A 12,809-nucleotide genomic window follows, 5' to 3' on the forward strand; every position below is an offset into this window, starting at 1 on the left:
GTCCCTACCTCGGACATCCTGGAAGCTGCAACATGGAGTTCTGTTCATACCTTCACCAAACATTAACACCTGCCTATCTTTTCCAAATCCAGGGTAGGCTTTGCAACTGCAGTCCTGCAGAGCATACTAGCCAGCCCCAACTCTTCTTGGCTGCCTCCACTCATTCTTCAGCTTTGGGAATCAACCCAAGTGTGATGACTGCAACAGTGAAACACGAAGAACATAGTACAGTTGTGTACACTTACCATAAATGTAGATGTTTGTGTATTCACTGTTGCAGTCCTGGTTTCCCACCCTCCAGCCCCCCTTGTCCCTCTCTCTCTCTCTCTTCCAAACACCTTACAGGGCTATTGGTATTTACTTTCTACTGGTGGTGTTACTCCACCATAACTTAGCTCCCTATGTGGGGGCTCCTGAGATTTGGGGCAAGAAAAACTGATGTAATGGTGTTGGCTGACTGTTTTTATACCACTGACACAACCTGACGTCAGTCCTGAAACGACAGCAATCGACACAGAAATACTAAGCCTCTGGTATTCGGGCTGACTGAGGGCTACCCCTGGCAGGATAACCCAAGTGTGATGACTACAACAGTGAATACACTCAAACATCTACATTTATGGTAAGTGTACACAGCTGTACTTTTCAAGGGTGAGGAGAGCTTGTAGAAAGTGGAGTTTTTTGTTTAGACTTCTAGCACTAAGTAATAATACCTTTAGATTTCCTTGTTTTTGATTTGCTGTGTTGGAACTACATTCAGTCTGCCATTGCTTTAAAAAAACACTATGGGGAGGAGAATGTTTGTTTTAGCTAATATTTGAAAGCCTAGAGGGGAGAGGTGCAGACCATCCCTGGCAAAGCAACCTGAACTGTTGACCATCTCCTTCCATGCTGACAAATATTGTATACCCATAGAATGGCAACAGAAACTAAGCCAGTTATTAAAGTCAGTTATCACCTGTTTGTATTGTGGTATCATCCTTGGAGACGGTAAAAATGCTGCTCAGTGTTAGGCTCATACCAGCCTTGGACACATATTTCAAGGGCTCCTTGATGTCTCTCTTCATTTAGTTTAAGGAGGTACATCTCAGGTCATTTGCACCCATATATACTATGACTGAGTCATACTGGTACTTGTGGTCCAGTGACCTGAATGTGTGAGATGTGGTGAATCCTAGCCCTGATAAGCAACAGACCATGACTTTCTCCTTACACTGATGAGAGGAACATCAGTGTGTCTCAAAATGCAGTCGCCAATGACAAGAATGTTGGATTGTGTGGTGGCTTGTTTTATGAGCTTAGAAGTACAGGATCCATAAGCTGTGGCTGTATGTGATAATGTTTTTGTTTTGAAAGAGTGCATTCAGGGCTGCTGAGGGTATTTGTTAACTTCTGTTGGAAGTCTGTGAGGTTAAGGTTACATTTAAGTGCATCAGCATTTGTGGGTATATGTGTCTACTTTGAACTGTGTGTGATGGGTACTGAAATGTGTACTAATGGCAACCTGAGTGACTTTGAGTGCTTTTATATGAGGGCTTTTCTTGCAGTGACATTGTGTAAATACATCCCTCAAATACCATCTCAGTTTGTGTGAGAATTAGCTGGTTGTCAGTAAACATGAGGCAATTTCTGCATTGCCTCAGTATGCCCATATCCACCAAGCTGGTAACAGAGATAGTGGAAAAGTTAATATCCATGGCAACAGACCCTTTTTATTGATTAGACTGTTTCAGTTGGAAAAGGCCCTTTTTTATTGATTATACAGTTGCAGTGGGAATACAAAGTAATTTCAGGTGTATCTATGTGGTTTGCAACTCTGGGGACAATGCTTGTCACTATAAAACTAGCTGGCCTGTGTGCAACTCAGTATTGGTGAAATTTTAAGGGTGCTTTTTCATGAAAAATGTCAACTCTCAAGGTGTCTTCATCAATACAGGGCACTGCCAAACACTTGAGAGGAAACTATTAAGTAGACCCTGATGATTTATGGGTGAAGTGTTTAGGGAGATATTCTGAAGTTAGGTTAGACAGCAGCTAATCAAGCAGTACTTACTGAACAGAAAGAATTAGCTTTGTCAAGAATGATGAAAAGGAAGAATGTTATGTTGTCCATCTCGCCTTCCTTGTTTCTATTTGGGTTCGGATCCAATCTTGGCTCCGACTCGGCCACTTCTAAAGCTCAAAGAGTCCTTACTGGCTCGAGGCTAACCCCCTTATCCCAGCATGCTTAGCGGTAGCTACCCAGATCTCGTTTGCTGCTTGCAGTGTTGAGATTGTTTTCTGCTGGCTCAGGCTAAGTAGTGAATTTTTCTATCAATATTTGTTACTGTTTAAGGCTAATTTCCTTTAGAATTTAGTGTTTTCTCTTCTTTATCACCCCTATCCTTGTTGCTGTTGTTTTTGATGTTGTTAGGCCGTTTTTTTCTCTCAGGCCTTTTACTGTGAGTTGTTGACGGTGGCCTGTTTTTTATTTAGGGTTGTTCTCTTGTCCTATTATCCCTCCTTGCTACCTAGGGAGAAGCCGTTTTAGTTAGAGGCCTTCTTCCTTTGGGAGCAGTATTGGTTTAACTTAGAGGCTACCCCCTCCTCTTCTGCCTCTCTTGTTTCTTCTTCCAAAAAAAAAAAAAAAAAAAAATTTGTTCCAGTTGTTAGTCTTTTTGTTTTGTAGTGTTTATAATGCTCAAAGACAATCCTAAGCAGTCAGGATTCAAAAAATGAATGTGTTGCCAAAAAATGTCCCTTATGGACAGGCGCACGAGTTGTGTGTATTGTTTAGGTGCGGTCCACCTGTAGGATTCGTGCTCTGTTTGCCATGCCTTTAGCGCACGGGTTTTGCAGGAGAGGCACAACAAACTTATTTTGAGAGGGTAATTGAAACCTCATGTTGAAGTAGCATCAGATACTCAGCCCTCTAAAAAATCCAATGACAAACTGGCATCTTCGTCTGCTTCATCTAAAGTGCCGACCAAGTCTAAATCAAAATCTTCTGAACCTTCAGAGCAGATTGTTGCCTCCAAAGAGTCCTTGTCTCCAGTGGCTCCATCTGTGGCTTTGGAGCCATCCTGGACCCAAAAGAGATTGAGATCTCCTTTGCTGGACCCGGTGAGATCTGTACCTCAGTCTCTACTTTTGTAGTCAGTGGCAGGTAGTCACCGGTCCTCGGCCCACTCATTTCAGTCATCCAGGAGTTTATTGGATGATGATGATGTGGAGAGAGTGGTGAAGAGGCTCCTCAAGACACGGGTATTTACTCAATTGTTTTCGGGCCCAGCCCAGAAGGAAGTGGCACCATTGTCCGAACCAGTAGCTGTCTCTATTCCTCCTCCGACTGCATCCAGTTCAGAGCCGGAGTGCATGGAAGTAGTGGTGGAACCATCTGTTCCGACAACCCTTGCCTTGTTGGTTCTGACATCTGCTCCGACCTTCTCGATAGTCCGCTCCTGTCGAGGGTTCTGGGCACTGAGACTCTCTCATTGGCTCCAAGGGGGAAGTGGCATCGGACCCTTATCTGACCCCGCTCTCCCCCTCGAAGCCTCAGCGCAGGTGAGTTCAGCTCCCACATCTGCCTTGGAGTCATCGCCTTCGGTGCGCAGGAGGTCTCCGGGGTCGCCAGAGCCTCCCTCCGTTCCAGATCGTGACACCTTCAAGGTGATGAGGAGTGTGCTGTCCATTGAGACAGCCCCACCCTCAGCTCCATTGGCTCCATCCCCATCGATACTGGTGTCTGCCCCGGATCCTTCTCTCCATCCCAAGCGTAGGGAAATGATGCCCCAGGACGCCCCACAGGGCGACCCCTCTTCTTTTGAGACCTCTCCTGAGCATGCCTCAGAGGAGGTTCACAGGAAGAAGAAATGTAAGAGGAAGCATGTGGACTCCCCTGAGTCTGTCACTTCTGACACAGACTTGGATGACTCGGAAGGGTCCCCACAGTCCCCTTCTGAAGATGTCTCATTCTCAGACATGCTGGAGATCCTTAGGCAGACGGGAAACTGGAAGCCACTTGCCCCTTCTGAGGACGAGTCCGTGTACCTGGACATGTTTGGTTCCCAACCCTCCACCTCCTGGGTGTCTCCACCTTTCGACCCACTTTTGTCTGTAGTGAGTCGAAAGGCATGGAGTGCTCCAGAGACCATGGAGCCCATTCTGAGAAGGCCTAACAAGTTCATGACCACACCAGAGGACAAGAATTTTCTCTCTAAAGGCATGCCAGTTGATGATATGGTGGTGGCAGCAGCCACCAAGAAGGAACTTGTGGAGAATTCCTCTTCTATCCATCTGCCAAACAAGGAGTCTAGAGCCATGGATAGATATGGGAAGCATGTTTTCTCTTCAGTGGCTTTTACTCTTCAGTTGCTGAACTATTTGACGCATTTCACAAGACTTCAAAGGGTTCTCCTTAAAGAGCTGGGAGATACCCTCCAGGATCCTTCAGCTGAGAGAACAGCTTCCAAGTCAGCTAACCAGCTAGTGACCCTAACCTCCATTGTTAACTCCTCCATGCGCCTGATTTCTTACCCAGCAGATGGAGCGAGTAGGGCTGCAGGCACAGGAGTGGCTTTTCGCAGACACTCCTGGATGCGCCTTTGTTAATTTGCGGAGCCCTTCAAGAACTCCTTCACGAATGCCACCTTTGATGGCTTGGCCTTGTTCGGGCCACAAGTTCGAGAGACTCTTACCAGGAGAGAACAAAATGTAAAACTCTGTCTGTCGTAGGAGTCTGTTTTTCCACTACATCTCGGCCTTATCCCAAAGGCCAAAAGAGTGGCAAAATATGGTTCCATAAATCCCAGGGAGCTTTGCCAGACACTCATGGAGATAATTCCCCCAGGGGCAGAGGGGGAAATAATAACGGGAGATGCCAACCTTGTGGCAGGGGGAGTCTGCAACAGGGTGACAGGGATACATTCTCTACCAGGCCCTTTCAGAATCCCTGAAGGATTGCCCAGCTGCCCACCTCTGGAGTCAGTCGAGGGCAGAATATCACTGGCACGAAGTACCCAAGAGCCTTGCAAGATATAACAGAAGACACTTGAGTACGGTGCATAATATCCAGAGGTTACAAAATTCCCTTCTCCCAAACACCCCCAAGAAGTCAAAAACCATCAATCCCAGATTGTTCCACCCAGTCTTCGGGATCAAACAGCCTTAAAAGTAAAAAGTTTGCTGCAAAAAAGAGCCATTCAGGAAGCCCCTGTAGACCAGATTGAATCCGGAACTTACCCAAGGTTCTTTTTAGTTCTGAAAAAGACAGAGGACTGGAGACCTATCCTGGATCTCAGCAAATTAAACAGTTCAGTAAAGAAGACCAAGTTCCGGATGGTGACACTGCAGTCCACTCTACCCTTTTTGGGTCAGGATGATTGGATGTGCTCTATCGATCTCCAGGACGTGTACTACCATATAAAAATGGACAGGCAGTCCAGGAGACATTTACACTTCTGGCTGGTAGCCAGTCATTACCAGTTCAGAGCTCTACCCTTTGGTCTCACCACAGCCCCCAGGGTGTTCACCAAATGCATGGCAGTAGTGATGGCTCACCTTAGACGTTTGGGATTCCAGGTGTTTCCTTATCTAAATGACTGGCTCCTCACTGCCACCACTGAGCATCATCTCTTAAAGGCCAGGAACCACATGATTCACACTTGTTAACGTCTAGGAGTCACAATAAATTACGAAAATCTGCGTTGTCTTCTCAGTGTATTACTTTCATAGGCACTCAACTAAATACAAGAGACATGATAGCCAGGCTTCCACAAGAAAGGGTGCTTGCCATTCATCATCAGGTCTCCCTTCTCTTGTCAAAGTCAAAGGTTCAGGCACGGTTAGTCCTAAAGGTCTTGGGGTTGATGACATCTGCCATTACTCTAGTCCTGTTAGCTCGTTACCATATGAGGATTTTGCAATGGCTCCTCTTGACTCAATGGTTGTATCAGGATCTACCAATGTCACACACATGATCTTAATCACGGATGCTTGCAAGAAAGATATACAGTGGTGGTTCCACTCTCCCCTAGTCACTCTAGGCAGACCCTTTGTAGCCCCTCATCCAGTAGCCACAGTGACCGCAGATGCTTCCCAGATAGGGTGGGGGGGGGCATTATCTGGGACAGACAGTCCAAGGAACTTCTCAACCTCATGAGTACCATTTGCACATCAATGTCCTGGAGATGAGAGTGGTGTTATTAGCGTTGTAAGCACTTCAAGACTCTCTTCCTTTGGGCCATATAGCAATTCAGACGGACAACATGTCAGTAGTGTGGTACATCAACAAACAGTGTGGAAACAAATCTTACCCCGTGTGTCGGGAGGCCCTTCAAGTATGGCAATGGGTGATATTTCCTCTCAGCATTTTCTGGTTGCAGCACACATCCCGGGGAAGTCCAACATGATAGAGGACAAGCTCAGCAGGGCAATTCTCATGCCCCACAAGTGGTCTCTGAAACAAAATGTGGTGGATATGATCTTCCACAGATAGGGCCAGCCATGCTGCGATCTTTTTGCCTCACAGCTAAACAACAAATGCAGCATGTACTTTGCCCTAGTTTCCCCACCAGGACAGTCACCCAGTGATGCACTTATCCACAATTGGCCCCCCCTAGGATTCTTTATGCCTTTCCTCTAATTCCAAAAGTTCTTCAGAAAGCATAGTTGTTTCGTCGCAAGCTGATCCTCATTGCCCCTTACTGGCCTCATCAGATCTGGTTCCCTTTCCTTTGGCATTACCTGCAAGAGGAGCCTTGGATTCTGGACCCGGTTCCAGATCTCCTGACACATCATTCGGGTGCTCTTCATCGCTCCATTCAAACTCTCAAGCTGACAGCTTGGTTTCTCCACTTCCAGTCTAGCCAGGCTTCCACATATCTCACCTATGGTCCAACATATTCTAGTCTCTTCTCACAAACAAACTACTAGAAAACTTTATGCAAATAAATGGAAGAGGTTCTCTTTCTAGGCAGAAGAAAATGACATTGATCCCTTTACAGCACCGATTTCAAAAATTTTGGACTTCCTGGCTGCAACCTTTAAGAAAGGAGCAGCAACTGCTATGATTCAAGTTCAACTGACTGCTATTTCCAATTTTCATGTGAGTCTTATGGGTTCTATTGTCATGTCCCACAAGCAATGTAGGGCCTTTTTAAAAGGTGCTACTCTATTAAGGCCTCCCATCCGAGAACCTCTCCATCCTTGGGATCTAAATTTACTGATAGCGGCTCTAATCATCCCTCCCTTTGTACCAGACGCTTCTTGTCTTCTTAAATTCTTATCATGGAAGACCATTTTCCTGATTGCAATTACATCAGCTAGATGGGTTTCTGAGTTACAGGCACTTTCCATCCACCCTCCTTATATGATTTTTCACAAGGACAAAGTATCTCTGAGAACAAATCCTTCCTTCTTACCAAAAGTCTGTTCAGAGTATAATTTGAATCAGTCCATTGAACTCCCTGTATTATTTCCAAATTATGGCAAGGCAGAGTATAAGCTACATCAATTGGATGTCCACAGGCAGTTATGATTTTATCTTCAAAGAACCAAGGACATCAGAAAATCAGATCAGCTGTTTGTATCCTTCTCACAGAGTAAGTAAGGCTCACCAGTTTCCAAAGTGACCTTGTCAAAATGGCTGTCCGATACTATCACTTATGCTTATGAGTCTTGGAATGTGTCTGTCCCGGGAAAGGTAAGGGGACACACTACTAGGTCCTTGGCTACCTCCATAGCTTTTCAAGCCAAGCTTCCATTAGATACTATTTGTGCGGCAGCAACATGGGCTACTCCCCATACCTTCATTAATCATTACAAAATAGACATGGCCTCTCGGAACAGGGCATCTTTTGGTTCCACGGTTCTGAAGTATCTTTTCCAGAGAGCCACCCAGGATTTAGGTGCTGGGGACACTGTCCCAACCAGAAAGAAGGAAGGCGAGATGGATATCATAACATAAAGAAGTTATGTTCTTACCATAATGTTCCATGTTTGTTGTCCTGTATCTCGCCTTCCTTCTTGCATCCCTCCCTCATTCCCCCATCCTGGATGATTGAGAGGAATTTTGTTTTTTAGCTGTTTTGGCTGAGTTTCCTTTGCTTTTCAACTATTGGTATAGTCCTTGTCACCTTTGTTATTCTGTTGTTTCGGTACAAGGAAGCAGTATTGTTTAGTTACCTCCTTTATTTGGTAATTTATAGTTCTCCTATCTAGTGGTTAGTTCTCACAAACGAGATCTGGGTAGCTCCTGCTAAGCATGCTGGGATAAGGGGTTAGCCTCGAGCCAGTAAGGACTCTTCGAGCTTTAGAAGTGGCCGAGTCGGAGTTGAGATCGGCTCCGAACCCAACCAGAAAGGTGAGATACAGGACAACAAACATGCAACGTTATGGTAAGAACATAACTTCTTTTTTGTCTGATTTGCTACTGTCTGACTACTACTAGTGCTGGGCTCACCACAGTTTCATGCTGCTTGGTATATGATGCTTTGCTTCTTCTCTCAATGTTAGCAAAACAATAGCATCAATCCCTTGATGAGAAGCAGGCCACAGGCTCTTTGGTGGTCAGTAGTCTTGTCTGAGATAATGCAAGGGTCTGTAGGTTTACTGCGGCTTTTTCCCTGGTAGATACCTTGAAAAGCAAGCAGACCAATCTGGAATGTCCAACACAGACACTCAGTGCCCAATCAGAAACTGTCAGGAATCGATACATTCTGCTTCTTCTCTCACCTGGAGCAAAATATAAGCACATATTCCAAGCTGACACCTATGAAGCAGTTATCAATCTTTCTGGTGATCAGCAGACTCCAGGAAATAATGTTTCTATACTCCTTCTCTCACCAGGAATAAAACAGAAGCACTAATCCTGGTGTTACTACTGAAAGGCAGAATATGGGCTCTCCAATAATTGGTGGTCTTGGACTAGATGTTGCAGATTTTAAAGGTAAGATGGAAAATGAGTTAATATCCTAAAATTTGCAGTGTGCACTAAGCAATTATATATGAAAGGGGGGTAATGTGAGCTTTAGCAATTTAAGTGGAGAGCCACTAATTTTAAAAAAGCAGGATAGATTGGAAGGGAGTGGGCACTTTGTATTCTGGTTCTATGGAATACAGTAAGGTGGACAATAAATTTAAATAACTGAAGAGAAGTGATTTTATAAGGGGCAGGCAACTAGAAAGACAGTTGAGTTTAAAAACACAAAAGTGCCAGGGTGTGGGAAAATGTAAATCTGATGTTGTTAATCTTCTTTCCATTCATCACTGATCGGTTCGGTTCTGAGACCCTCTGAACCATGTCAACCTAATACCAAGTTCGCATACACCAAAAACTCTTGAGCTAAGCTGCTACCCACAATGCCCTTTCACCGAGCTGTCAAGCTAAGTGGTATATTTTTGATATTTTGATACATACTTCTACCTAGTCATTTTCTAAAACTTTCTCCTTTCTACTTTACTCGTTTAGAGTTATTTGTAACTTTCTCTTACCTAGCTCTACCCATTGGGTAATTCTTACCATCGCTGGTACACCCTCTCTGTACCCTTATGGTATCTCTTGATACCATTGTTGGTATCTTCTTTTCTCTATCTTTCCTGAATAGCTTATTAAACTTGTTGATAGTGTGTTTGTGGCTGTCTTGGTCTGTTAGACGTACTGTTTGTAAACCTTGGTGCAACAGTTGACACATCAATGCTTATATAGACATGTCTGAGAAAAAATGAACTTTGGGGTTTAAGCATTGCACCACTTGTAATGGTAAACTTCCTAATAGCGATTCTCATGATGACTGTGTTTATTGTCTAGGGGTTCCTAATCTTTCTGTTCAAACCCCCTGTCAAATCCATCACAGTTTCAGTCAGCGGACGCTGAATGAATGAAAGAATAAATTGATTTTGAAAGGCCTTCTTGCTTCTCCTTTCTCAGATGCCCTTTCTGTGTCAGAGGTCTCAACCCCTCCAGTGAAGGACAAGAAATGTCCCCACTCTGATCCCTACTCTGATCCCTCTTTACCCGCTGGTGATAGAGGTAAGACGCCTAAACATAAGGCCCACAAAACTTCCTCAGAGCATAGAATTGCTACTTCGGCTCCGACTACTGCTGTTCCGAGCTCTGCTCCAAATACCATTATGACTCAAGCCATCTTAGACACTACCAGATTTTCGACATTGGCGCCACCTTCAGCACTGACTCCTTCAGCTATGGCTCCGACCTTGCTTTGACTACATTGAAATCGGTACCAACCTCTGCCACTACTTTGGAACCGATGACATAGAATCCGAGTGTCCCATTGGCACCAAGCCCTTTTACTGCACCATTGATTCCTTTGCTTCAAAATTAGAGACTACGGTGCCATTAGCTAAGACACCATGGACCCGATATTCCCCCTTTTTGAATCTGTTCCTGGGTCAAATGTAAAGCCCTTTTTTTGGATCTACCTGACTCCCCTTCAGGAGTCCATCCGAACTTGATGTGGTGCGCCTCTTGGATAAGCTGTTAATAGATAGATGGATACCAAATGTTTCAAAGACTCATCCCCGCTCTGGGACTTGGGTCTATCTGTCCTAGGACTCTGACGTATACTCCTCCTTTGGACCCATTGGTTCCAAAGCCCATTGCTCCGACGTTTTTTGTAGAATCCCATTTACTGACAGTGAGTGTCAATGAGGCTTTGAGGCCATCCCTTTGGTTTTTAGTTTCTACAGATCTGACCCTTCCTCAAACTCATGGTTGGGGGCGGAGTCCTCTGTTCAGGGCACAGTTCAGAGTGTTTTATTGGTTCTGCCCTGGGATGCAGGGGTTACGCTTGCCTTGATCCTGCTTGAGGCTCCATCTCTGGGAGCGGGTCTGACAGAGCGGGGCGTGACCCCGGTTCCGAGGTTGTCCTTCTCGGTTCCAGGCTCCCACTCCTCTTTGGGCAGGCCTGCTTTTTGGGTCATGGAGAGGGTGCTTGCTTTGGGAAGCACTCCTCTGATTTCCAAACTTCATTCTGCTCCCTCTGAGCTACAGCTTCCATGAGCCACCTCCCCGGGACACCAGGAGGAGAAACCTCAGGAAACCCCAGTTTGGGGTAGCCACCCTTCCGAGTCTTCCTTAGATATTCCCACTGAGGAACCTTCTCAGAAGAAGGCGTGCAAGTGAAGCACATAGATTCTCCTGAAGAGTCTTTGACAGAAGACATGGACTATGATGATGGGGAGGGGTTCCCACGGTCCCCCCAGATGATGTCTCCTTTGGAAACATCCTGGAACTATTAACACAGGGGTGGCTGGAAACCCTCCAACCCCTCGTCAGAGGAATCTGTGTTCCTGCAAGCTTTTTGCTCCAGGCCTTCTACCTCTTGGGTGACCCCCACCTGCCGATGAGTTAATCCAGCTCATCATGCAGCGTGCTTGGCAGACCCTGACTCTATTGAGGCCATTCCACGGAGACCTGATAAGATTCTTTCTCCCCTGGAAGAGCATCCACACTGGTCCGGAGGTTTGCCAGTTGATGCTATGGTGGTGGCGGCAGCGGCCACTAAAAAGGATCTAGCAGAAGAATGTCTTACTGTCCACGTGCCCAACAGGGAGTCTTGGGCTGTGGCCAGGTTAGGGAAGTGAGTCTTTGGATGCCTGGATGCGTATCTGCAACCTCGCAGACTCCTTCAAGTCTTCCTTTTTGAATGCCCCTATTGAACCATCTTCCTTATTTGGTTCTAAAGTGAAGGACATGCTAGCCAGGTGTGAGCAAGTTGGAAAGACTCTGTCTGCCATTGGGCTATGTTTTTCCAAGCCTCAATGTTCCTTTTCCAGGAACCAGAGGCATGGGGAAAATCTGGCACAAGAAATCTCAGGGTCCTTTCTGTAATGCACGTGGTGAGGATTCCCCCAGAGGCAGAGGGGGTTACAATGGTGAAAGATGCTCCTTTAGGGATAGAGGGGGTCGCTGAAATCAAGACTCCAGAGATTCTTTCTCTTGGCGGTCTTATCAATGCTCCTGAAGCGTTGCCTGATTGCTTTCCTCTGGAAGCAGTCTGGGCTCATTTTTCTCTGCACCAAACTGCCTGGTGCTCTATTACAAACAATCGATGGGTGCAGAGAATAATCTCCAGAGACTACTACATCCCTCCAACTCCTGTCCAAAACCTACAAAAAAACTTCCCGATGTTCCAGCCAATCAAAGGGAAGAAGCGCCTTTAGAAGTAACAAAGCTGTGTCAAAAAAGAGTCATCCAACCAAGTCCCTCCAGACCAACATGGATCCGGGTTTTACTCAAGATTCTTTTTAGTGCCAAAAAAGCCCGGGGACTGGAGACCCATTCTGGATCTCAGCCACTTAAACAAATCAGTTGTACAAACCAAGTTCCGCATGGTCACTATTTAATCCCTTCTCCCATTTTTAAGGGAGGATGTTTGGATGTGCTCGATAGACCTCCAGGATGCCGTATTACCACATCAAAATGGATAAATGCTCCAGGAGTCTCCTTCACTTCCAGCTAGGAGCCAATCCTTACCAGTTCTGAGCCCTGCCATTTGGTCTCTCGATGGCCCCCAGAGTGTTCACGAAATGTCTAGCAGTGGTGACATCTCATCTGAGACTTCAAGGATTCCAGGTGTTTCCATATTTGGACGATTGGCTCCTCTCCACCCCCACCAAGCTTCTTCTGACTATGGCCCTCCGATGCACCATTTCACTAGCAGAGTCCCTGGGAATCACTGTACACTGGGAGAAATCCAACTTAGAACCTATCCAACAGCTGGAATTTATAGGGGCAGTTTTCGATACTCATTCCTGTCTGGTATCTCTCCCAGCTCACAGGCTTCAGAGGATAAGATTGCAAATGCATC

This window comes from Protopterus annectens, chromosome 8.part0 (assembly GCF_019279795.1).
Source record: "Protopterus annectens isolate FY-2018-M chromosome 8.part0, PAN1.0, whole genome shotgun sequence".
In the NCBI taxonomy this organism is placed as follows: domain Eukaryota; kingdom Metazoa; phylum Chordata; order Ceratodontiformes; family Protopteridae; genus Protopterus; species Protopterus annectens.